The 24,390-nt window shown below is 39.4% G+C and overlaps 25 non-coding genes across 25 annotated transcripts; all 25 read left to right on the top strand.

Annotated features, from left to right (window-relative positions):
* Positions 1 to 1,406: 1,406 nt before the first annotated feature.
* Positions 1,407 to 1,478, top strand: trnaq-uug. Its single transcript has one exon. It is a non-coding gene; the product is annotated as a tRNA-Gln (tRNA).
* A 1,658-nt stretch (positions 1,479 to 3,136) lies between these two features.
* trnaq-uug lies at positions 3,137 to 3,208 on the top strand. The gene has a single exon. It is a non-coding gene; the product is annotated as a tRNA-Gln (tRNA).
* A 1,666-nt stretch (positions 3,209 to 4,874) lies between these two features.
* On the top strand, positions 4,875 to 4,946 carry trnaq-uug. The gene has a single exon. It is a non-coding gene; the product is annotated as a tRNA-Gln (tRNA).
* A 978-nt stretch (positions 4,947 to 5,924) lies between these two features.
* Positions 5,925 to 5,993, top strand: trnaq-cug. Its single transcript has one exon. It is a non-coding gene; the product is annotated as a tRNA-Gln (tRNA).
* A 608-nt stretch (positions 5,994 to 6,601) lies between these two features.
* trnaq-uug lies at positions 6,602 to 6,673 on the top strand. The gene has a single exon. It is a non-coding gene; the product is annotated as a tRNA-Gln (tRNA).
* A 1,666-nt stretch (positions 6,674 to 8,339) lies between these two features.
* Positions 8,340 to 8,411, top strand: trnaq-uug. The gene has a single exon. It is a non-coding gene; the product is annotated as a tRNA-Gln (tRNA).
* Positions 8,412 to 9,404: 993 nt separating this feature from the next.
* Positions 9,405 to 9,476, top strand: trnaq-cug. Its single transcript has one exon. It is a non-coding gene; the product is annotated as a tRNA-Gln (tRNA).
* A 573-nt stretch (positions 9,477 to 10,049) lies between these two features.
* trnaq-uug lies at positions 10,050 to 10,121 on the top strand. Its single transcript has one exon. It is a non-coding gene; the product is annotated as a tRNA-Gln (tRNA).
* Positions 10,122 to 10,525: 404 nt separating this feature from the next.
* trnaq-cug lies at positions 10,526 to 10,597 on the top strand. The gene has a single exon. It is a non-coding gene; the product is annotated as a tRNA-Gln (tRNA).
* A 404-nt stretch (positions 10,598 to 11,001) lies between these two features.
* Positions 11,002 to 11,073, top strand: trnaq-cug. Its single transcript has one exon. It is a non-coding gene; the product is annotated as a tRNA-Gln (tRNA).
* Positions 11,074 to 11,477: 404 nt separating this feature from the next.
* On the top strand, positions 11,478 to 11,549 carry trnaq-cug. The gene has a single exon. It is a non-coding gene; the product is annotated as a tRNA-Gln (tRNA).
* A 608-nt stretch (positions 11,550 to 12,157) lies between these two features.
* Positions 12,158 to 12,229, top strand: trnaq-uug. The gene has a single exon. It is a non-coding gene; the product is annotated as a tRNA-Gln (tRNA).
* Positions 12,230 to 13,895: 1,666 nt separating this feature from the next.
* trnaq-uug lies at positions 13,896 to 13,967 on the top strand. The gene has a single exon. It is a non-coding gene; the product is annotated as a tRNA-Gln (tRNA).
* A 993-nt stretch (positions 13,968 to 14,960) lies between these two features.
* Positions 14,961 to 15,032, top strand: trnaq-cug. The gene has a single exon. It is a non-coding gene; the product is annotated as a tRNA-Gln (tRNA).
* Positions 15,033 to 15,436: 404 nt separating this feature from the next.
* Positions 15,437 to 15,508, top strand: trnaq-cug. The gene has a single exon. It is a non-coding gene; the product is annotated as a tRNA-Gln (tRNA).
* A 608-nt stretch (positions 15,509 to 16,116) lies between these two features.
* Positions 16,117 to 16,188, top strand: trnaq-uug. Its single transcript has one exon. It is a non-coding gene; the product is annotated as a tRNA-Gln (tRNA).
* A 993-nt stretch (positions 16,189 to 17,181) lies between these two features.
* Positions 17,182 to 17,253, top strand: trnaq-cug. Its single transcript has one exon. It is a non-coding gene; the product is annotated as a tRNA-Gln (tRNA).
* Positions 17,254 to 17,861: 608 nt separating this feature from the next.
* Positions 17,862 to 17,933, top strand: trnaq-cug. The gene has a single exon. It is a non-coding gene; the product is annotated as a tRNA-Gln (tRNA).
* A 992-nt stretch (positions 17,934 to 18,925) lies between these two features.
* Positions 18,926 to 18,997, top strand: trnaq-cug. The gene has a single exon. It is a non-coding gene; the product is annotated as a tRNA-Gln (tRNA).
* Positions 18,998 to 19,401: 404 nt separating this feature from the next.
* On the top strand, positions 19,402 to 19,473 carry trnaq-cug. The gene has a single exon. It is a non-coding gene; the product is annotated as a tRNA-Gln (tRNA).
* A 1,037-nt stretch (positions 19,474 to 20,510) lies between these two features.
* Positions 20,511 to 20,582, top strand: trnaq-cug. Its single transcript has one exon. It is a non-coding gene; the product is annotated as a tRNA-Gln (tRNA).
* Positions 20,583 to 21,192: 610 nt separating this feature from the next.
* Positions 21,193 to 21,264, top strand: trnaq-uug. Its single transcript has one exon. It is a non-coding gene; the product is annotated as a tRNA-Gln (tRNA).
* Positions 21,265 to 22,257: 993 nt separating this feature from the next.
* Positions 22,258 to 22,329, top strand: trnaq-cug. Its single transcript has one exon. It is a non-coding gene; the product is annotated as a tRNA-Gln (tRNA).
* A 1,036-nt stretch (positions 22,330 to 23,365) lies between these two features.
* On the top strand, positions 23,366 to 23,437 carry trnaq-cug. The gene has a single exon. It is a non-coding gene; the product is annotated as a tRNA-Gln (tRNA).
* A 610-nt stretch (positions 23,438 to 24,047) lies between these two features.
* On the top strand, positions 24,048 to 24,119 carry trnaq-uug. Its single transcript has one exon. It is a non-coding gene; the product is annotated as a tRNA-Gln (tRNA).
* The last annotated feature ends 271 nt before the right edge of the window (positions 24,120 to 24,390 follow it).

Raw genomic sequence — 24,390 nt, 5'->3', positions numbered from 1 at the left:
TACTCGTGCAATGAGTAATGCATGTTAGGCAAGTCATATGGGGGTTTCCTACAAAATCTAAGGTCTTAAATCTATGTAGGAGCTTAGCGTGATTTGGGCAGGACTCATGCCTCAGAGTACTTTCCACCAAAGGGTGGCAGTCTGTGTTTAACAAAAAACTTTATCGAAGCAGTCTGTAATATGAAGCTAACAATGATGAAACAAAACCCTTTTACATCTTCTAAAATCTTATCATCGTAATTTATGTGCCAAGTCGCAACAAACCAACGGTTTAGAACATCGGCTGAAAGTAGGCATCCTGCCTTGGTTCCATGGTATAACGATTAGCACTCTGGACTTTGAATCCAGTGAACTGAGAACAAATCTCGCTTAGAAAGAACTCACAAGGCACTTTGGGCGTTGCTCAAGAAGGGAATTACGTGATTTCTATGTTGTGCCACTAAAAACTTTTTAGAACATTATGTGTGACAAAACAAGCTCCATCTAACCTTCATAAAATCATGGTCAACCATAGTTTGTCTGCATTAGGCAAGGGACATGGAGCTTCACCACAATTACTACAAAGTAAAATTTGTTTGTCTGGGCTCTTACCTGAAAAAGAACATCCTAATTTGTGCCTTGCACTGACAGAACAAAACTATCTTACAGCTTTTCAAATCATTGGAATCATTGTAACATATAAATCCCAGCCCAAGCGATTAACAAGCAACCGACAAAAGCACAATGATGCAGTTGTTCCATGGTGTAATGGTTAGCACTCTGAATCCAGTGATCCGAGTTCAAATCTCGGTGGGACCTTCTAGAGCTTGCAGATGAGATGTGTTTCCTGTTATGCTGCAACAATATTTCATGTGTACCTCAGATTTACAAGGTGACATCATGTTTTTTTTATTATGTAATTGCGTTGTTCTAAAGCAAGTTGTCAAAAATGCAAGACAACAGAGTCATTTCATGATGTTAATCAACATGGTAATGAGATATTAACAACACTTTCTTTACATTTTAATAAGACTAGAAGTTAAGAATATTGGAAATGCATTGCTAAAACACAGCTGTTTGTTTTATTCCCTGCAACTTGCACGGTAATAACACAACATAACCGATCCGACCAATGAGTAATGCATGTTAGGCAAGTCATATGGGGGTTTCCTACAAAATCTAAGGTCTCAAATCTATGTGGGAGCTTAGCCTGATTTGGGCAGGACTCATGCCTCAGAGTACTTTGCACCAAAGGGTGGCAGTCTGTGTTTAACAAAAAACTTTATCGAAGCAGTCTGTAATATGAAGCTAACAATGATGAAACAAAACCCTTTTACATCTTCTAAAATCTTATCATCGTAATTTATGTGCCAAGTCGCAACAAACCAACGGTTTAGGACATCGGCTGAAAGTAGGCATCCAGCCTTGGTTCCATGGTGTAACGGTTAGCACTCTGGACTTTGAATCCAGTGATCCGAGTTCAAATCTCGGTGGAACCTGTTTAAGTTAGGACAGGAACATGGTCTGTTGTTGCAACTGATCTTTGCTTAGAAAGAAGGCACTAGGGGCTTTGCTCAAGAAGGGAATTAGGTGCTTTCTTTGTTGTGCCACTAAAAACTTTTTAGAACATTATGTGTGACAAAACAAGGTCCATCTAACCTTCATAAAATCATGGTCAACCATAGTTTGTCTGCATTAGGCAAGGGACATGGAGCTTCACCACGATTACTACAAAGTAAAATTTGTTTGTCTGGGCTCTTACTCGTGCAATGAGTAATGCATGTTAGGCAAGTCATATGGGGGTTTCCTACAAAATCTAAGGTCTTAAATCTATGTAGGAGCTTAGCGTGATTTGGGCAGGACTCATGCCTCAGAGTACTTTCCACCAAAGGGTGGCAGTCTGTGTTTAACAAAAAACTTTATCGAAGCAGTCTGTAATATGAAGCTAACAATGATGAAACAAAACCCTTTTACATCTTCTAAAATCTTATCATCGTAATTTATGTGCCAAGTCGCAACAAACCAACGGTTTAGAACATCGTCTGAAAGTAGGCATCCTGCCTTGGTTCCATGGTATAACGATTAGCACTCTGGACTTTGAATCCAGTGAACTGAGAACAAATCTCGCTTAGAAAGAACTCACAAGGCACTTTGGGCGTTGCTCAAGAAGGGAATTACGTGATTTCTATGTTGTGCCACTAAAAACTTTTTAGAACATTATGTGTGACAAAACAAGGTCTATCTAACCTTCATAAAATCATGGTCAACCATAGTTTGTCTACATTAGGCATGGGACATGGAGCTTCGCCACGATTGCTACAAAGTAAAATTTGTTTGTCTGGGCTCTTACCTGAAAAAGAACATCCTAATTTGTGCCTTGCACTGACAGAACAAAACTATCTTACAGCTTTTCAAATCATTGGAATCATTGTAACATATAAATCCCAGCCCAAGCGATTAACAAGCAACCGACAAAAGCCCAATGATGCAGTGGTTAGCACTCTGGACTCTGAATCCAGTGATCCGAGTTCAAATCTCGGTGGGACCTTCTAGAGCTTGCAGATGAGATGTGTTTCCTGTTGTGCTGCAACAATATTTCATGTGTACCTCAGATTTACAAGGTGACATCATGTTTTTTTTATTATGTAATTGCGTTGGTCTATAGCAAGTTGTCAAAAATGCAAGACAACAGAGTCATTTCATGATGTTAATCAACATGGTAATGAGATATTAACAACACTTTCTTTACATTTTAATAAGACTAGAAGTTAAGAATATTGGAAATGCATTGCTAAAACACAGCTGTTTGTTTTTTTTCCCTGCAACTTGCACGGTAATAACACAACATAACCGATCCGACCAATGAGTAATGCATGTTAGGCAAGTCATATGGGGGTTTCCTACAAAATCTAAGGTCTCAAATCTATGTGGGAGCTTAGCCTGATTTGGGCAGGACTCATGCCTCAGAGTACTTTGCACCAAAGGGTGGCAGTCTGTGTTTAACAAAAAACTTTATCGAAGCAGTCTGTAATATGAAGCTAACAATGATGAAACAAAACCCTTTTACATCTTCTAAAATCTTATCATCGTAATTTATGTGCCAAGTCGCAACAAACCAACGGTTTAGGACATCGGCTGAAAGTAGGCATCCAGCCTTGGTTCCATGGTGTAACGGTTAGCACTCTGGACTTTGAATCCAGTGATCCGAGTTCAAATCTCGGTGGAACCTGTTTAAGTTAGGACAGGAACATGGTCTGTTGTTGCAACTGATCTTTGCTTAGAAAGAAGGCACTAGGGGCTTTGCTCAAGAAGGGAATTAGGTGCTTTCTTTGTTGTGCCACTAAAAACTTTTTAGAACATTATGTGTGACAAAACAAGGTCCATCTAACCTTCATAAAATCATGGTCAACCATAGTTTGTCTGCATTAGGCAAGGGACATGGAGCTTCACCACGATTACTACAAAGTAAAATTTGTTTGTCTGGGCTCTTACTCGTGCAATGAGTAATGCATGTTAGGCAAGTCATATGGGGGTTTCCTACAAAATCTAAGGTCTTAAATCTATGTAGGAGCTTAGCGTGATTTGGGCAGGACTCATGCCTCAGAGTACTTTCCACCAAAGGGTGGCAGTCTGTGTTTAACAAAAAACTTTATCGAAGCAGTCTGTAATATGAAGCTAACAATGATGAAACAAAACCCTTTTACATCTTCTAAAATCTTATCATCGTAATTTATGTGCCAAGTCGCAACAAACCAACGGTTTAGAACATCGGCTGAAAGTAGGCATCCTGCCTTGGTTCCATGGTATAACGATTAGCACTCTGGACTTTGAATCCAGTGAACTGAGAACAAATCTCGCTTAGAAAGAACTCACAAGGCACTTTGGGCGTTGCTCAAGAAGGGAATTACGTGATTTCTATGTTGTGCCACTAAAAACTTTTTAGAACATTATGTGTGACAAAACAAGGTCTATCTAACCTTCATAAAATCATGGTCAACCATAGTTTGTCTGCATTAGGCAAGGGACATGGAGCTTCACCACAATTACTACAAAGTAAAATTTGTTTGTCTGGGCTCTTACCTGAAAAAGAACATCCTAATTTGTGCCTTGCACTGACAGAACAAAACTATCTTACAGCTTTTCAAATCATTGGAATCATTGTAACATATAAATCCCAGCCCAAGCGATTAACAAGCAACCGACAAAAGCACAATGATGCAGTTGTTCCATGGTGTAATGGTTAGCACTCTGAATCCAGTGATCCGAGTTCAAATCTCGGTGGGACCTTCTAGAGCTTGCAGATGAGATGTGTTTCCTGTTATGCTGCAACAATATTTCATGTGTACCTCAGATTTACAAGGTGACATCATGTTTTTTTTATTATGTAATTGCGTTGTTCTAAAGCAAGTTGTCAAAAATGCAAGACAACAGAGTCATTTCATGATGTTAATCAACATGGTAATGAGATATTAACAACACTTTCTTTACATTTTAATAAGACTAGAAGTTAAGAATATTGGAAATGCATTGCTAAAACACAGCTGTTTGTTTTATTCCCTGCAACTTGCACGGTAATAACACAACATAACCGATCCGACCAATGAGTAATGCATGTTAGGCAAGTCATATGGGGGTTTCCTACAAAATCTAAGGTCTCAAATCTATGTGGGAGCTTAGCCTGATTTGGGCAGGACTCATGCCTCAGAGTACTTTGCACCAAAGGGTGGCAGTCTGTGTTTAACAAAAAACTTTATCGAAGCAGTCTGTAATATGAAGCTAACAATGATGAAACAAAACCCTTTTACATCTTCTAAAATCTTATCATCGTAATTTATGTGCCAAGTCGCAACAAACCAACGGTTTAGGACATCGGCTGAAAGTAGGCATCCAGCCTTGGTTCCATGGTGTAACGGTTAGCACTCTGGACTTTGAATCCAGTGATCCGAGTTCAAATCTCGGTGGAACCTGTTTAAGTTAGGACAGGAACATGGTCTGTTGTTGCAACTGATCTTTGCTTAGAAAGAAGGCACTAGGGGCTTTGCTCAAGAAGGGAATTAGGTGCTTTCTTTGTTGTGCCACTAAAAACTTTTTAGAACATTATGTGTGACAAAACAAGGTCCATCTAACCTTCATAAAATCATGGTCAACCATAGTTTGTCTGCATTAGGCAAGGGACATGGAGCTTCACCACGATTACTACAAAGTAAAATTTGTTTGTCTGGGCTCTTACTCGTGCAATGAGTAATGCATGTTAGGCAAGTCATATGGGGGTTTCCTACAAAATCTAAGGTCTTAAATCTATGTAGGAGCTTAGCGTGATTTGGGCAGGACTCATGCCTCAGAGTACTTTCCACCAAAGGGTGGCAGTCTGTGTTTAACAAAAAACTTTATCGAAGCAGTCTGTAATATGAAGCTAACAATGATGAAACAAAACCCTTTTACATCTTCTAAAATCTTATCATCGTAATTTATGTGCCAAGTCGCAACAAACCAACGGTTTAGAACATCGTCTGAAAGTAGGCATCCTGCCTTGGTTCCATGGTATAACGATTAGCACTCTGGACTTTGAATCCAGTGAACTGAGAACAAATCTCGCTTAGAAAGAACTCACAAGGCACTTTGGGCGTTGCTCAAGAAGGGAATTACGTGATTTCTATGTTGTGCCACTAAAAACTTTTTAGAACATTATGTGTGACAAAACAAGGTCTATCTAACCTTCATAAAATCATGGTCAACCATAGTTTGTCTACATTAGGCATGGGACATGGAGCTTCGCCACGATTGCTACAAAGTAAAATTTGTTTGTCTGGGCTCTTACCTGAAAAAGAACATCCTAATTTGTGCCTTGCACTGACAGAACAAAACTATCTTACAGCTTTTCAAATCATTGGAATCATTGTAACATATAAATCCCAGCCCAAGCGATTAACAAGCAACCGACAAAAGCCATGGTGTAATGGTTAGCACTCTGGACTCTGAATCCAGTGATCCGAGTTCAAATCTCGGTGGGACCTTCTAGAGCTTGCAGATGAGATGTGTTTCCTGTTGTGCTGCAACAATATTTCATGTGTACCTCAGATTTACAAGGTGACATCATGTTTTTTTTATTATGTAATTGCGTTGGTCTATAGCAAGTTGTCAAAAATGCAAGACAACAGAGTCATTTCATGATGTTAATCAACATGGTAATGAGATATTAACAACACTTTCTTTACATTTTAATAAGACTAGAAGTTAAGAATATTGGAAATGCATTGCTAAAACACAGCTGTTTGTTTTATTCCCTGCAACTTGCACGGTAATAACACAACATAACCGATCCGACCAATGAGTAATGCATGTTAGGCAAGTCATATGGGGGTTTCCTACAAAATCTAAGGTCTCAAATCTATGTGGGAGCTTAGCCTGATTTGGGCAGGACTCATGCCTCAGAGTACTTTGCACCAAAGGGTGGCAGTCTGTGTTTAACAAAAAACTTTATCGAAGCAGTCTGTAATATGAAGCTAACAATGATGAAACAAAACCCTTTTACATCTTCTAAAATCTTATCATCGTAATTTATGTGCCAAGTCGCAACAAACCAACGGTTTAGGACATCGGCTGAAAGTAGGCATCCAGCCTTGGTTCCATGGTGTAACGGTTAGCACTCTGGACTTTGAATCCAGTGATCCAAGTTCAAATCTCGGTGGAACCTGTTTAAGTTAGGACAGGAACATGGTCTGTTGTTGCAACTGATCTTTGCTTAGAAAGAAGGCACTAGGGGCTTTGCTCAAGAAGGGAATTAGGTGCTTTCTTTGTTGTGCCACTAAAAACTTTTTAGAACATTATGTGTGACAAAACAAGGTCCATCTAACCTTCATAAAATCATGGTCAACCATAGTTTGTCTGCATTAGGCAAGGGACATGGAGCTTCACCACGATTACTACAAAGTAAAATTTGTTTGTCTGGGCTCTTACTCGTGCAATGAGTAATGCATGTTAGGCAAGTCATATGGGGGTTTCCTACAAAATCTAAGGTCTTAAATCTATGTAGGAGCTTAGCGTGATTTGGGCAGGACTCATGCCTCAGAGTACTTTCCACCAAAGGGTGGCAGTCTGTGTTTAACAAAAAACTTTATCGAAGCAGTCTGTAATATGAAGCTAACAATGATGAAACAAAACCCTTTTACATCTTCTAAAATCTTATCATCGTAATTTATGTGCCAAGTCGCAACAAACCAACGGTTTAGAACATCGGCTGAAAGTAGGCATCCTGCCTTGGTTCCATGGTATAACGATTAGCACTCTGGACTTTGAATCCAGTGAACTGAGAACAAATCTCGCTTAGAAAGAACTCACAAGGCACTTTGGGCGTTGCTCAAGAAGGGAATTACGTGATTTCTATGTTGTGCCACTAAAAACTTTTTAGAACATTATGTGTGACAAAACAAGCTCCATCTAACCTTCATAAAATCATGGTCAACCATAGTTTGTCTGCATTAGGCAAGGGACATGGAGCTTCACCACAATTACTACAAAGTAAAATTTGTTTGTCTGGGCTCTTACCTGAAAAAGAACATCCTAATTTGTGCCTTGCACTGACAGAACAAAACTATCTTACAGCTTTTCAAATCATTGGAATCATTGTAACATATAAATCCCAGCCCAAGCGATTAACAAGCAACCGACAAAAGCACAATGATGCAGTTGTTCCATGGTGTAATGGTTAGCACTCTGAATCCAGTGATCCGAGTTCAAATCTCGGTGGGACCTTCTAGAGCTTGCAGATGAGATGTGTTTCCTGTTATGCTGCAACAATATTTCATGTGTACCTCAGATTTACAAGGTGACATCATGTTTTTTTTATTATGTAATTGCGTTGTTCTAAAGCAAGTTGTCAAAAATGCAAGACAACAGAGTCATTTCATGATGTTAATCAACATGGTAATGAGATATTAACAACACTTTCTTTACATTTTAATAAGACTAGAAGTTAAGAATATTGGAAATGCATTGCTAAAACACAGCTGTTTGTTTTATTCCCTGCAACTTGCACGGTAATAACACAACATAACCGATCCGACCAATGAGTAATGCATGTTAGGCAAGTCATATGGGGGTTTCCTACAAAATCTAAGGTCTCAAATCTATGTGGGAGCTTAGCCTGATTTGGGCAGGACTCATGCCTCAGAGTACTTTGCACCAAAGGGTGGCAGTCTGTGTTTAACAAAAAACTTTATCGAAGCAGTCTGTAATATGAAGCTAACAATGATGAAACAAAACCCTTTTACATCTTCTAAAATCTTATCATCGTAATTTATGTGCCAAGTCGCAACAAACCAACGGTTTAGGACATCGGCTGAAAGTAGGCATCCAGCCTTGGTTCCATGGTGTAACGGTTAGCACTCTGGACTTTGAATCCAGTGATCCGAGTTCAAATCTCGGTGGAACCTGTTTAAGTTAGGACAGGAACATGGTCTGTTGTTGCAACTGATCTTTGCTTAGAAAGAAGGCACTAGGGGCTTTGCTCAAGAAGGGAATTAGGTGCTTTCTTTGTTGTGCCACTAAAAACTTTTTAGAACATTATGTGTGACAAAACAAGGTCCATCTAACCTTCATAAAATCATGGTCAACCATAGTTTGTCTGCATTAGGCAAGGGACATGGAGCTTCACCACGATTACTACAAAGTAAAATTTGTTTGTCTGGGCTCTTACTCGTGCAATGAGTAATGCATGTTAGGCAAGTCATATGGGGGTTTCCTACAAAATCTAAGGTCTTAAATCTATGTAGGAGCTTAGCGTGATTTGGGCAGGACTCATGCCTCAGAGTACTTTCCACCAAAGGGTGGCAGTCTGTGTTTAACAAAAAACTTTATCGAAGCAGTCTGTAATATGAAGCTAACAATGATGAAACAAAACCCTTTTACATCTTCTAAAATCTTATCATCGTAATTTATGTGCCAAGTCGCAACAAACCAACGGTTTAGAACATCGGCTGAAAGTAGGCATCCTGCCTTGGTTCCATGGTATAACGATTAGCACTCTGGACTTTGAATCCAGTGAACTGAGAACAAATCTCGCTTAGAAAGAACTCACAAGGCACTTTGGGCGTTGCTCAAGAAGGGAATTACGTGATTTCTATGTTGTGCCACTAAAAACTTTTTAGAACATTATGTGTGACAAAACAAGCTCCATCTAACCTTCATAAAATCATGGTCAACCATAGTTTGTCTGCATTAGGCAAGGGACATGGAGCTTCACCACAATTACTACAAAGTAAAATTTGTTTGTCTGGGCTCTTACCTGAAAAAGAACATCCTAATTTGTGCCTTGCACTGACAGAACAAAACTATCTTACAGCTTTTCAAATCATTGGAATCATTGTAACATATAAATCCCAGCCCAAGCGATTAACAAGCAACCGACAAAAGCACAATGATGCAGTTGTTCCATGGTGTAATGGTTAGCACTCTGGACTCTGAATCCAGTGATCCGAGTTCAAATCTCGGTGGGACCTTCTAGAGCTTGCAGATGAGATGTGTTTCCTGTTGTGCTGCAACAATATTTCATGTGTACCTCAGATTTACAAGGTGACATCATGTTTTTTTTATTATGTAATTGCGTTGTTCTAAAGCAAGTTGTCAAAAATGCAAGACAACAGAGTCATTTCATGATGTTAATCAACATGGTAATGAGATATTAACAACACTTTCTTTACATTTTAATAAGACTAGAAGTTAAGAATATTGGAAATGCATTGCTAAAACACAGCTGTTTGTTTTTTTTTCCCTGCAACTTGCACGGTAATAACACAACATAACCGATCCGACCAATGAGTAATGCATGTTAGGCAAGTCATATGGGGGTTTCCTACAAAATCTAAGGTCTCAAATCTATGTGGGAGCTTAGCCTGATTTGGGCAGTACTCATGCCTCACTTTGCACCAAAGGGTGGCAGTCTGTAATATGAAGCTAACAATGATGAAACAAAACCCTTTTACGTCTTCTAAAATCTTATCATCGTAATTTATGTGCCAAGTCGCAACAAACCAACGGTTTAGGACATCGGCTGAAAGTAGGCATCCAGCCTTGGTTCCATGGTGTAACGGTTAGCACTCTGGACTTTGAATCCAGTGATCCGAGTTCAAATCTCGGTGGAACCTGTTTAAGTTAGGATAGGAACATGCTCTGTATTGCAACTGATATTTGCTTAGAAAGAAGGCTCTAGGGGCTTTGCTAAAGAAGGGAATTAGGTGCGTTCTTTGTTGTGCCACTAAAAACTTTTTAGAACATTATGTGTGACAAAACAAGGTCCATCTAACCTTCATAAAATCATGGTCAACCATAGTTTGTCTGCATTAGGCAAGGGACATGGAGCTTCACCACGATTACTACAAAGTAAAATTTGTTTGTCTGGGCTCTTACCTGAAAAAGAACATCCTAATTTGTGCCTTGCACTGACAGAACAAAACTATCTTACAGCTTTTCAAATCATTGGAATCATTGTAACATATAAATCCCAGCCCAAGCGATTAACAAGCAACCGACAAAAGCACCATGATGCAGTGGTTCCATGGTGTAATGGTTAGCACTCTGGACTCTGAATCCAGTGATCCGAGTTCAAATCTCGGTGGAACCTGTTTAAGTTAGGACAGGAACATGCTCTGTATTGCAACTGATATTTGCTTAGAAAGAAGGCTCTAGGGGCTTTGCTAAAGAAGGGAATTAGGTGCGTTCTTTGTTGTGCCACTAAAAACTTTTTAGAACATTATGTGTGACAAAACAAGGTCCATCTAACCTTCATAAAATCATGGTCAACCATAGTTTGTCTGCATTAGGCAAGGGACATGGAGCTTCACCACGATTACTACAAAGTAAAATTTGTTTGTCTGGGCTCTTACCTGAAAAAGAACATCCTAATTTGTGCCTTGCACTGACAGAACAAAACTATCTTACAGCTTTTCAAATCATTGGAATCATTGTAACATATAAATCCCAGCCCAAGCGATTAACAAGCAACCGACAAAAGCACCATGATGCAGTGGTTCCATGGTGTAATGGTTAGCACTCTGGACTCTGAATCCAGTGATCCGAGTTCAAATCTCGGTGGAACCTGTTTAAGTTAGGACAGGAACATGCTCTGTATTGCAACTGATATTTGCTTAGAAAGAAGGCTCTAGGGGCTTTGCTAAAGAAGGGAATTAGGTGCGTTCTTTGTTGTGCCACTAAAAACTTTTTAGAACATTATGTGTGACAAAACAAGGTCCATCTAACCTTCATAAAATCATGGTCAACCATAGTTTGTCTGCATTAGGCAAGGGACATGGAGCTTCACCACGATTACTACAAAGTAAAATTTGTTTGTCTGGGCTCTTACCTGAAAAAGAACATCCTAATTTGTGCCTTGCACTGACAGAACAAAACTATCTTACAGCTTTTCAAATCATTGGAATCATTGTAACATATAAATCCCAGCCCAAGCGATTAACAAGCAACCGACAAAAGCACCATGATGCAGTGGTTCCATGGTGTAATGGTTAGCACTCTGGACTCTGAATCCAGTGATCCGAGTTCAAATCTCGGTGGGACCTTCTAGAGCTTGCAGATGAGATGTGTTTCCTGTTGTGCTGCAACAATATTTCATGTGTACCTCAGATTTACAAGGTGACATCATGTTTTTTTTATTATGTAATTGCGTTGTTCTAAAGCAAGTTGTCAAAAATGCAAGACAACAGAGTCATTTCATGATGTTAATCAACATGGTAATGAGATATTAACAACACTTTCTTTACATTTTAATAAGACTAGAAGTTAAGAATATTGGAAATGCATTGCTAAAACACAGCTGTTTGTTTTTTTCCCTGCAACTTGCACGGTAATAACACAACATAACCGATCCGACCAATGAGTAATGCATGTTAGGCAAGTCATATGGGGGTTTCCTACAAAATCTAAGGTCTCAAATCTATGTGGGAGCTTAGCCTGATTTGGGCAGGACTCATGCCTCAGAGTACTTTGCACCAAAGGGTGGCAGTCTGTGTTTAACAAAAAACTTTATCGAAGCAGTCTGTAATATGAAGCTAACAATGATGAAACAAAACCCTTTTACATCTTCTAAAATCTTATCATCGTAATTTATGTGCCAAGTCGCAACAAACCAACGGTTTAGGACATCGGCTGAAAGTAGGCATCCAGCCTTGGTTCCATGGTGTAACGGTTAGCACTCTGGACTTTGAATCCAGTGATCCGAGTTCAAATCTCGGTGGAACCTGTTTAAGTTAGGACAGGAACATGGTCTGTTGTTGCAACTGATCTTTGCTTAGAAAGAAGGCACTAGGGGCTTTGCTCAAGAAGGGAATTAGGTGCTTTCTTTGTTGTGCCACTAAAAACTTTTTAGAACATTATGTGTGACAAAACAAGGTCCATCTAACCTTCATAAAATCATGGTCAACCATAGTTTGTCTGCATTAGGCAAGGGACATGGAGCTTCACCACGATTACTACAAAGTAAAATTTGTTTGTCTGGGCTCTTACTCGTGCAATGAGTAATGCATGTTAGGCAAGTCATATGGGGGTTTCCTACAAAATCTAAGGTCTTAAATCTATGTAGGAGCTTAGCGTGATTTGGGCAGGACTCATGCCTCAGAGTACTTTCCACCAAAGGGTGGCAGTCTGTGTTTAACAAAAAACTTTATCGAAGCAGTCTGTAATATGAAGCTAACAATGATGAAACAAAACCCTTTTACATCTTCTAAAATCTTATCATCGTAATTTATGTGCCAAGTCGCAACAAACCAACGGTTTAGAACATCGGCTGAAAGTAGGCATCCTGCCTTGGTTCCATGGTATAACGATTAGCACTCTGGACTTTGAATCCAGTGAACTGAGAACAAATCTCGCTTAGAAAGAACTCACAAGGCACTTTGGGCGTTGCTCAAGAAGGGAATTACGTGATTTCTATGTTGTGCCACTAAAAACTTTTTAGAACATTATGTGTGACAAAACAAGCTCCATCTAACCTTCATAAAATCATGGTCAACCATAGTTTGTCTGCATTAGGCAAGGGACATGGAGCTTCACCACAATTACTACAAAGTAAAATTTGTTTGTCTGGGCTCTTACCTGAAAAAGAACATCCTAATTTGTGCCTTGCACTGACAGAACAAAACTATCTTACAGCTTTTCAAATCATTGGAATCATTGTAACATATAAATCCCAGCCCAAGCGATTAACAAGCAACCGACAAAAGCACAATGATGCAGTTGTTCCATGGTGTAATGGTTAGCACTCTGAATCCAGTGATCCGAGTTCAAATCTCGGTGGGACCTTCTAGAGCTTGCAGATGAGATGTGTTTCCTGTTGTGCTGCAACAATATTTCATGTGTACCTCATTTTTACAAGGTGACATCATGTTTTTTTTATTATGTAATTGCGTTGTTCTAAAGCAAGTTGTCAAAAATGCAAGACAACAGAGTCATTTCATGATGTTAATCAACATGGTAATGAGATATTAACAACACTTTCTTTACATTTTAATAAGACTAGAAGTTAAGAATATTGGAAATGCATTGCTAAAACACAGCTGTTTGTTTTATTCCCTGCAACTTGCACGGTAATAACACAACATAACCGATCCGACCAATGAGTAATGCATGTTAGGCAAGTCATATGGGGGTTTCCTACAAAATCTAAGGTCTCAAATCTATGTGGGAGCTTAGCCTGATTTGGGCAGGACTCATGCCTCAGAGTACTTTGCACCAAAGGGTGGCAGTCTGTGTTTAACAAAAAACTTTATCGAAGCAGTCTGTAATATGAAGCTAACAATGATGAAACAAAACCCTTTTACATCTTCTAAAATCTTATCATCGTAATTTATGTGCCAAGTCGCAACAAACCAACGGTTTAGGACATCGGCTGAAAGTAGGCATCCAGCCTTGGTTCCATGGTGTAACGGTTAGCACTCTGGACTTTGAATCCAGTGATCCGAGTTCAAATCTCGGTGGAACCTGTTTAAGTTAGGACAGGAACATGGTCTGTTGTTGCAACTGATCTTTGCTTAGAAAGAAGGCACTAGGGGCTTTGCTCAAGAAGGGAATTAGGTGCTTTCTTTGTTGTGCCACTAAAAACTTTTTAGAACATTATGTGTGACAAAACAAGGTCCATCTAACCTTCATAAAATCATGGTCAACCATAGTTTGTCTGCATTAGGCAAGGGACATGGAGCTTCACCACGATTACTACAAAGTAAAATGTGTTTGTCTGGGCTCTTACTCGTGCAATGAGTAATGCATGTTAGGCAAGTCATATGGGGGTTTCCTACAAAATCTAAGGTCTCAAATCTATGTGGGAGCTTAGCCTGATTTGGGCAGGACTCATGCCTCAGAGTACTTTCCACCAAAGGGTGGCAGTCTGTGTTTAACAAAAAACTTTATCGAAGCAGTCTGTAATATGAAGCTAACAATGATGAAACAAAACCCTTTTACATCTTCTAAAATCTTATCATCGTAATTTATGTGCCAAGTCGCAACAAACCAACGGTTTAGAACATCGGCTGAAAGTAGGCATCCTGCCTTGGTTCCATGGTATAACGATTAGCACTCTGGACTTTGAATCCAGTGAACTGAGAACAAATCTCGCTTAGAAAGAACTCACAAGGCACTTTGGGCGTTGCTCAAGAAGGGAATTACGTGATTTCTATGTTGTGCCACTAAAAACTTTTTAGAACATTATGTGTGACAAAACAAGGTCCATCTAACCTTCATAAAATCATGGTCAACCATAGTTTGTCTACATTAGGCAAGGGACATGGAGCTTCACCACGATTACTACAAAGTAAAATTTGTTTGTCTGGGCTCTTACCTGAAAAAGAACATCCTAATTTGTGCCTTGCACTGACAGAACAAAACTATCTTACAGCTTTTCAAATCATTGGAATCATTGTAACATATAAATCCCAGCCCAAGCGATTAACAAGCAACCGACAAAAGCACCATGATGCAGTGGTTCCATGGTGTAATGGTTAGCACTCTGGACTCTGAATCCAGTGATCCGAGTTCAAATCTCGGTGGAACCTGTTTAAGTTAGGACAGGAACATGCTCTGTATTGCAACTGATATTTGCTTAGAAAGAAGGCTCTAGGGGCTTTGCTAAAGAAGGGAATTAGGTGCGTTCTTTGTTGTGCCACTAAAAACTTTTTAGAACATTATGTGTGACAAAACAAGGTCCATCTAACCTTCATAAAATCATGGTCAACCATAGTTTGTCTGCATTAGGCAAGGGACATGGAGCTTCACCACGATTACTACAAAGTAAAATTTGTTTGTCTGGGCTCTTACCTGAAAAAGAACATCCTAATTTGTGCCTTGCACTGACAGAACAAAACTATCTTACAGCTTTTCAAATCATTGGAATCATTGTAACATATAAATCCCAGCCCAAGCGATTAACAAGCAACCGACAAAAGCACCATGATGCAGTGGTTCCATGGTGTAATGGTTAGCACTCTGGACTCTGAATCCAGTGATCCGAGTTCAAATCTCGGTGGGACCTTCTAGAGCTTGCAGATGAGATGTGTTTCCTGTTGTGCTGCAACAATATTTCATGTGTACCTCAGATTTACAAGGTGACATCATGTTTTTTTTATTATGTAATTGCGTTGTTCTAAAGCAAGTTGTCAAAAATGCAAGACAACAGAGTCATTTCATGATGTTAATCAACATGGTAATGAGATATTAACAACACTTTCTTTACATTTTAATAAGACTAGAAGTTAAGAATATTGGAAATGCATTGCTAAAACACAGCTGTTTGTTTTATTCCCTGCAACTTGCACGGTAATAACACAACATAACCGATCCGACCAATGAGTAATGCATGTTAGGCAAGTCATATGGGGGTTTCCTACAAAATCTAAGGTCTCAAATCTATGTGGGAGCTTAGCCTGATTTGGGCAGGACTCATGCCTCAGAGTACTTTGCACCAAAGGGTGGCAGTCTGTGTTTAACAAAAAACTTTATCGAAGCAGTCTGTAATATGAAGCTAACAATGATGAAACAAAACCCTTTTACATCTTCTAAAATCTTATCATCGTAATTTATGTGCCAAGTCGCAACAAACCAACGGTTTAGGACATCGGCTGAAAGTAGGCATCCAGCCTTGGTTCCATGGTGTAACGGTTAGCACTCTGGACTTTGAATCCAGTGATCCGAGTTCAAATCTCGGTGGAACCTGTTTAAGTTAGGACAGGAACATGGTCTGTTGTTGCAACTGATCTTTGCTTAGAAAGAAGGCACTAGGGGCTTTGCTCAAGAAGGGAATTAGGTGCTTTCTTTGTTGTGCCACTAAAAACTTTTTAGAACATTATGTGTGACAAAACAAGGTCCATCTAACCTTCATAAAATCATGGTCAACCATAGTTTGTCTGCATTAGGCAAGGGACATGGAGCTTCACCACGATTACTACAAAGTAAAATTTGTTTGTCTGGGCTCTTACTCGTGCAATGAGTAATGCATGTTAGGCAAGTCATATGGGGGTTTCCTACAAAATCTAAGGTCTTAAATCTATGTAGGAGCTTAGCGTGATTTGGGCAGGACTCATGCCTCAGAGTACTTTCCACCAAAGGGTGGCAGTCTGTGTTTAACAAAAAACTTTATCGAAGCAGTCTGTAATATGAAGCTAACAATGATGAAACAAAACCCTTTTACATCTTCTAAAATCTTATCATCGTAATTTATGTGCCAAGTCGCAACAAACCAACGGTTTAGAACATCGGCTGAAAGTAGGCATCCTGCCTTGGTTCCATGGTATAACGATTAGCACTCTGGACTTTGAATCCAGTGAACTGAGAACAAATCTCGCTTAGAAAGAACTCACAAGGCACTTTGGGCGTTGCTCAAGAAGGGAATTACGTGATTTCTATGTTGTGCCACTAAAAACTTTTTAGAACATTATGTGTGACAAAACAAGCTCCATCTAACCTTCATAAAATCATGGTCAACCATAGTTTGTCTGCATTAGGCAAGGGACATGGAGCTTCACCACAATTACTACAAAGTAAAATTTGTTTGTCTGGGCTCTTACCTGAAAAAGAACATCCTAATTTGTGCCTTGCACTGACAGAACAAAACTATCTTACAGCTTTTCAAATCATTGGAATCATTGTAACATATAAATCCCAGCCCAAGCGATTAACAAGCAACCGACAAAAGCACCATGATGCAGTTGTTCCATGGTGTAATGGTTAGCACTCTGGACTCTGAATCCAGTGATCCGAGTTCAAATCTCGGTGGGACCTTCTAGAGCTTGCAGATGAGATGTGTTTCCTGTTGTGCTGCAACAATATTTCATGTGTACCTCAGATTTACAAGGTGACATCATGTTTTTTTTATTATGTAATTGCGTTGTTCTAAAGCAAGTTGTCAAAAATGCAAGACAACAGAGTCATTTCATGATGTTAATCAACATGGTAATGAGATATTAACAACACTTTCTTTACATTTTAATAAGACTAGAAGTTAAGAATATTGGAAATGCATTGCTAAAACACAGCTGTTTGTTTTATTCCCTGCAACTTGCACGGTAATAACACAACATAACCGATCCGACCAATGAGTAATGCATGTTAGGCAAGTCATATGGGGGTTTCCTACAAAATCTAAGGTCTCAAATCTATGTGGGAGCTTAGCCTGATTTGGGCAGGACTCATGCCTCAGAGTACTTTGCACCAAAGGGTGGCAGTCTGTGTTTAACAAAAAACTTTATCGAAGCAGTCTGTAATATGAAGCTAACAATGATGAAACAAAACCCTTTTACATCTTCTAAAATCTTATCATCGTAATTTATGTGCCAAGTCGCAACAAACCAACGGTTTAGGACATCGGCTGAAAGTAGGCATCCAGCCTTGGTTCCATGGTGTAACGGTTAGCACTCTGGACGCTGAATCCAGTGATCCGAGTTCAAATCTCGGTGGAACCTGTTTAAGTTAGGACAGGAACATGCTCTGTATTGCAACTGATATTTGCTTAGAAAGAAGGCTCTAGGGGCTTTGCTAAAGAAGGGAATTAGGTGCGTTCTTTGTTGTGCCACTAAAAACTTTTTAGAACATTATGTGTGACAAAACAAGGTCCATCTAACCTTCATAAAATCATGGTCAACCATAGTTTGTCTGCATTAGGCAAGGGACATGGAGCTTCACCACGATTACTACAAAGTAAAATGTGTTTGTCTGGGCTCTTACTCGTGCAATGAGTAATGCATGTTAGGCAAGTCATATGGGGGTTTCCTACAAAATCTAAGGTCTAAAATCTATGTAGGAGCTTAGCGTGATTTGGGCAGGACACATGCCTCAGAGTACTTTCCACCAAAGGGTGGCAGTCTGTGTTTAACAAAAAACTTTATCGAAGCAGTCTGTAATATGAAGCTAACAATGATGAAACAAAACCCTTTTACATCTTCTAAAATCTTATCATCGTAATTTATGTGCCAAGTCGCAACAAACCAACGGTTTAGAACATCGGCTGAAAGTAGGCATCCTGCCTTGGTTCCATGGTATAACGATTAGCACTCTGGACTTTGAATCCGGTGAACTGAGAACAAATCTCGCTTAGAAAGAACTCACAAGGCACTTTGGGCGTTGCTCAAGAAGGGAATTACGTGATTTCTATGTTGTGCCACTAAAAACTTTTTAGAACATTATGTGGGACAAAACAAGGTCCATCTAACCTTCATAAAATCATGGTCAACCATAGTTTGTCTGCATTAGGCAAGGCACATGGAGCTTCACCACGATTACTACAAAGTAAAATTTGTTTGTCTGGGCTCTTACCTGAAAAAGAACATCCTAATTTGTGCCTTGCACTGACAGAACAAAACTATCTTACAGCTTTTCAAATCATTGGAATCATTGTAACATATAAATCCCAGCCCAAGCGATTAACAAGCAACCGACAAAAGCACCATGATGCAGTGGTTCCATGGTGTAATGGTTAGCACTCTGGACTCTGAATCCAGTGATCCGAGTTCAAATCTCGGTGGAACCTGTTTAAGTTAGGACAGGAACATGCTCTGTATTGCAACTGATATTTGCTTAGAAAGAAGGCTCTAGGGGCTTTGCTAAAGAAGGGAATTAGGTGCGTTCTTTGTTGTGCCACTAAAAACTTTTTAGAACATTATGTGTGACAAAACAAGGTCCATCTAACCTTCATAAAATCATGGTCAACCATAGTTTGTCTGCATTAGGCAAGGGACATGGAGCTTCACCACGATTACTACAAAGTAAAATTTGTTTGTCTGGGCTCTTACCTGAAAAAGAACATCCTAATTTGTGCCTTGCACTGACAGAACAAAACTATCTTACAGCTTTTCAAATCATTGGAATCATTGTAACATATAAATCCCAGCCCAAGCGATTAACAAGCAACCGACAAAAGCACCATGATGCAGTGGTTCCATGGTGTAATGGTTAGCACTCTGGACTCTGAATCCAGTGATCCGAGTTCAAATCTCGGTGGGACCTTCTAGAGCTTGCAGATGAGATGTGTTTCCTGTTGTGCTGCAACAATATTTCATGTGTACCTCAGATTTACAAGGTGACATCATGTTTTTTTTATTATGTAATTGCGTTGTTCTAAAGCAAGTTGTCAAAAATGCAAGACAACAGAGTCATTTCATGATGTTAATCAACATGGTAATGAGATATTAACAACACTTTCTTTACATTTTAATAAGACTAGAAGTTAAGAATATTGGAAATGCATTGCTAAAACACAGCTGTTTGTTTTATTCCCTGCAACTTGCACGGTAATAACACAACATAACCGATCCGACCAATGAGTAATGCATGTTAGGCAAGTCATATGGGGGTTTCCTACAAAATCTAAGGTCTCAAATCTATGTGGGAGCTTAGCCTGATTTGGGCAGGACTCATGCCTCAGAGTACTTTGCCACCAAAGGGTGGCAGTCTGTGTTTAACAAAAAACTTTATCGAAGCAGTCTGTAATATGAAGCTAACAATGATGAAACAAAACCCTTTTACATCTTCTAAAATCTTATCATCGTAATTTATGTGCCAAGTCGCAACAAACCAACGGTTTAGAACATCGGCTGAAAGTAGGCATCCTGCCTTGGTTCCATGGTATAACGATTAGCACTCTGGACTTTGAATCCAGTGAACTGAGAACAAATCTCGCTTAGAAAGAACTCACAAGGCACTTTGGGCGTTGCTCAAGAAGGGAATTACGTGATTTCTATGTTGTGCCACTAAAAACTTTTTAGAACATTATGTGTGACAAAACAAGGTCCATCTAACCTTCATAAAATCATGGTCAACCATAGTTTGTCTACATTAGGCAAGGGACATGGAGCTTCGCCACGATTGCTACAAAGTAAAATTTGTTTGTCTGGGCTCTTACCTGAAAAAGAACATCCTAATTTGTGCCTTGCACTGACAGAACAAAACTATCTTACAGCTTTTCAAATCATTGGAATCATTGTAACATATAAATCCCAGCCCAAGCGATTAACAAGCAACCGACAAAAGCCCAATGATGCAGTGGTTCCATGGTGTAATGGTTAGCACTCTGGACTCTGAATCCAGTGATCCGAGTTCAAATCTCGGTGGGACCTTCTAGAGCTTGCAGATGAGATGTGTTTCCTGTTGTGCTGCAACAATATTTCATGTGTACCTCAGATTTACAACGTGACATCATGTTTTTTTTATTATGTAATTGCGTTCGTCTATAGCAAGTTGTCAAAAATGCAAGACAACAGAGTCATTTCATGATGTTAATCAACATGGTAATGAGATATTAACAACACTTTCTTTACATTTTAATAAGACTAGAAGTTAAGAATATTGGAAATGCATTGCTAAAACACAGCTGTTTGTTTTTTTTTCCCTGCAACTTGCACGGTAATAACACAACATAACCGATCCGACCAATGAGTAATGCATGTTAGGCAAGTCATATGGGGGTTTCCTACAAAATCTAAGGTCTCAAATCTATGTGGGAGCTTAGCCTGATTTGGGCAGGACTCATGCCTCAGAGTACTTTGCACCAAAGGGTGGCAGTCTGTGTTTAACAAAAAACTTTATCGAAGCAGTCTGTAATATGAAGCTAACAATGATGAAACAAAACCCTTTTACATCTTCTAAAATCTTATCATCGTAATTTATGTGCCAAGTCGCAACAAACCAACGGTTTAGGACATCGGCTGAAAGTAGGCATCCAGCCTTGGTTCCATGGTGTAACGGTTAGCACTCTGGACTTTGAATCCAGTGATCCGAGTTCAAATCTCGGTGGAACCTGTTTAAGTTAGGACAGGAACATGGTCTGTTGTTGCAACTGATCTTTGCTTAGAAAGAAGGCACTAGGGGCTTTGCTAAAGAAGGGAATTAGGTGCGTTCTTTGTTGTGCCACTAAAAACTTTTTAGAACATTATGTGTGACAAAACAAGGTCCATCTAACCTTCATAAAATCATGGTCAACCATAGTTTGTCTGCATTAGGCAAGGGACATGGAGCTTCACCACGATTACTACAAAGTAAAATGTGTTTGTCTGGGCTCTTACTCGTGCAATGAGTAATGCATGTTAGGCAAGTCATATGGGGGTTTCCTACAAAATCTAAGGTCTTAAATCTATGTAGGAGCTTAGCGTGATTTGGGCAGGACTCATGCCTCAGAGTACTTTCCACCAAAGGGTGGCAGTCTGTGTTTAACAAAAAACTTTATCGAAGCAGTCTGTAATATGAAGCTAACAATGATGAAACAAAACCCTTTTACATCTTCTAAAATCTTATCATCGTAATTTATGTGCCAAGTCGCAACAAACCAACGGTTTAGAACATCGGCTGAAAGTAGGCATCCTGCCTTGGTTCCATGGTATAACGATTAGCACTCTGGACTTTGAATCCAGTGAACTGAGAACAAATCTCGCTTAGAAAGAACTCACAAGGCACTTTGGGCGTTGCTCAAGAAGGGAATTACGTGATTTCTATGTTGTGCCACTAAAAACTTTTTAGAACATTATGTGTGACAAAACAAGGTCCATCTAACCTTCATAAAATCATGGTCAACCATAGTTTGTCTACATTAGGCAAGGGACATGGAGCTTCACCACGATTACTACAAAGTAAAATTTGTTTGTCTGGGCTCTTACCTGAAAAAGAACATCCTAATTTGTGCCTTGCACTGACAGAACAAAACTATCTTACAGCTTTTCAAATCATTGGAATCATTGTAACATATAAATCCCAGCCCAAGCGATTAACAAGCAACCGACAAAAGCACCATGATGCAGTGGTTCCATGGTGTAATGGTTAGCACTCTGGACTCTGAATCCAGTGATCCGAGTTCAAATCTCGGTGGGACCTTCTAGAGCTTGCAGATGAGATGTGTTTCCTGTTGTGCTGCAACAATATTTCATGTGTACCTCAGATTTACAAGGTGACATCATGTTTTTTTTATTATGTAATTGCGTTGTTCTAAAGCAAGTTGTCAAAAATGCAAGACAACAGAGTCATTTCATGATGTTAATCAACATGGTAATGAGATATTAACAACACTTTCTTTACATTTTAATAAGACTAGAAGTTAAGAATATTGGAAATGCATTGCTAAAACACAGCTGTTTGTTTTATTCCCTGCAACTTGCACGGTAATAACACAACATAACCGATCCGACCAATGAGTAATGCATGTTAGGCAAGTCATATGGGGGTTTCCTACAAAATCTAAGGTCTCAAATCTATGTGGGAGCTTAGCCTGATTTGGGCAGGACTCATGCCTCAGAGTACTTTGCACCAAAGGGTGGCAGTCTGTGTTTAACAAAAAACTTTATCGAAGCAGTCTGTAATATGAAGCTAACAATGATGAAACAAAACCCTTTTACATCTTCTAAAATCTTATCATCGTAATTTATGTGCCAAGTCGCAACAAACCAACGGTTTAGAACATCGGCTGAAAGTAGGCATCCTGCCTTGGTTCCATGGTATAACGATTAGCACTCTGGACTTTGAATCCAGTGAACTGAGAACAAATCTCGCTTAGAAAGAACTCACAAGGCACTTTGGGCGTTGCTCAAGAAGGGAATTACGTGATTTCTATGTTGTGCCACTAAAAACTTTTTAGAACATTATGTGTGACAAAACAAGGTCCATCTAACCTTCATAAAATCATGGTCAACCATAGTTTGTCTACATTAGGCAAGGGACATGGAGCTTCGCCACGATTGCTACAAAGTAAAATTTGTTTGTCTGGGCTCTTACCTGAAAAAGAACATCCTAATTTGTGCCTTGCACTGACAGAACAAAACTATCTTACAGCTTTTCAAATCATTGGAATCATTGTAACATATAAATCCCAGCCCAAGCGATTAACAAGCAACCGACAAAAGCCCAATGATGCAGTGGTTCCATGGTGTAATGGTTAGCACTCTGGACTCTGAATCCAGTGATCCGAGTTCAAATCTCGGTGGGACCTTCTAGAGCTTGCAGATGAGATGTGTTTCCTGTTGTGCTGCAACAATATTTCATGTGTACCTCAGATTTACAAGGTGACATCATGTTTTTTTTATTATGTAATTGCGTTGGTCTATAGCAAGTTGTCAAAAATGCAAGACAACAGAGTCATTTCATGATGTTAATCAACATGGTAATGAGATATTAACAACACTTTCTTTACATTTTAATAAGACTAGAAGTTAAGAATATTGGAAATGCATTGCTAAAACACAGCTGTTTGTTTTTTTTTCCCTGCAACTTGCACGGTAATAACACAACATAACCGATCCGACCAATGAGTAATGCATGTTAGGCAAGTCATATGGGGGTTTCCTACAAAATCTAAGGTCTCAAATCTATGTGGGAGCTTAGCCTGATTTGGGCAGGACTCATGCCTCAGAGTACTTTGCACCAAAGGGTGGCAGTCTGTGTTTAACAAAAAACTTTATCGAAGCAGTCTGTAATATGAAGCTAACAATGATGAAACAAAACCCTTTTACATCTTCTAAAATCTTATCATCGTAATTTATGTGCCAAGTCGCAACAAACCAACGGTTTAGGACATCGGCTGAAAGTAGGCATCCAGCCTTGGTTCCATGGTGTAACGGTTAGCACTCTGGACTTTGAATCCAGTGATCCGAGTTCAAATCTCGGTGGAACCTGTTTAAGTTAGGACAGGAACATGGTCTGTTGTTGCAACTGATCTTTGCTTAGAAAGAAGGCACTAGGGGCTTTGCTCAAGAAGGGAATTAGGTGCTTTCTTTGTTGTGCCACTAAAAACTTTTTAGAACATTATGTGTGACAAAACAAGGTCCATCTAACCTTCATAAAATCATGGTCAACCATAGTTTGTCTGCATTAGGCAAGGGACATGGAGCTTCACCACGATTACTACAAAGTAAAATTTGTTTGTCTGGGCTCTTACTCGTGCAA

Source organism: Tachysurus fulvidraco, chromosome 3 (genome assembly GCF_022655615.1).
Source record: "Tachysurus fulvidraco isolate hzauxx_2018 chromosome 3, HZAU_PFXX_2.0, whole genome shotgun sequence".
Lineage (NCBI taxonomy): Eukaryota > Metazoa > Chordata > Actinopteri > Siluriformes > Bagridae > Tachysurus > Tachysurus fulvidraco.
This window is presented reverse-complemented; position numbering and strand designations above follow the sequence as displayed.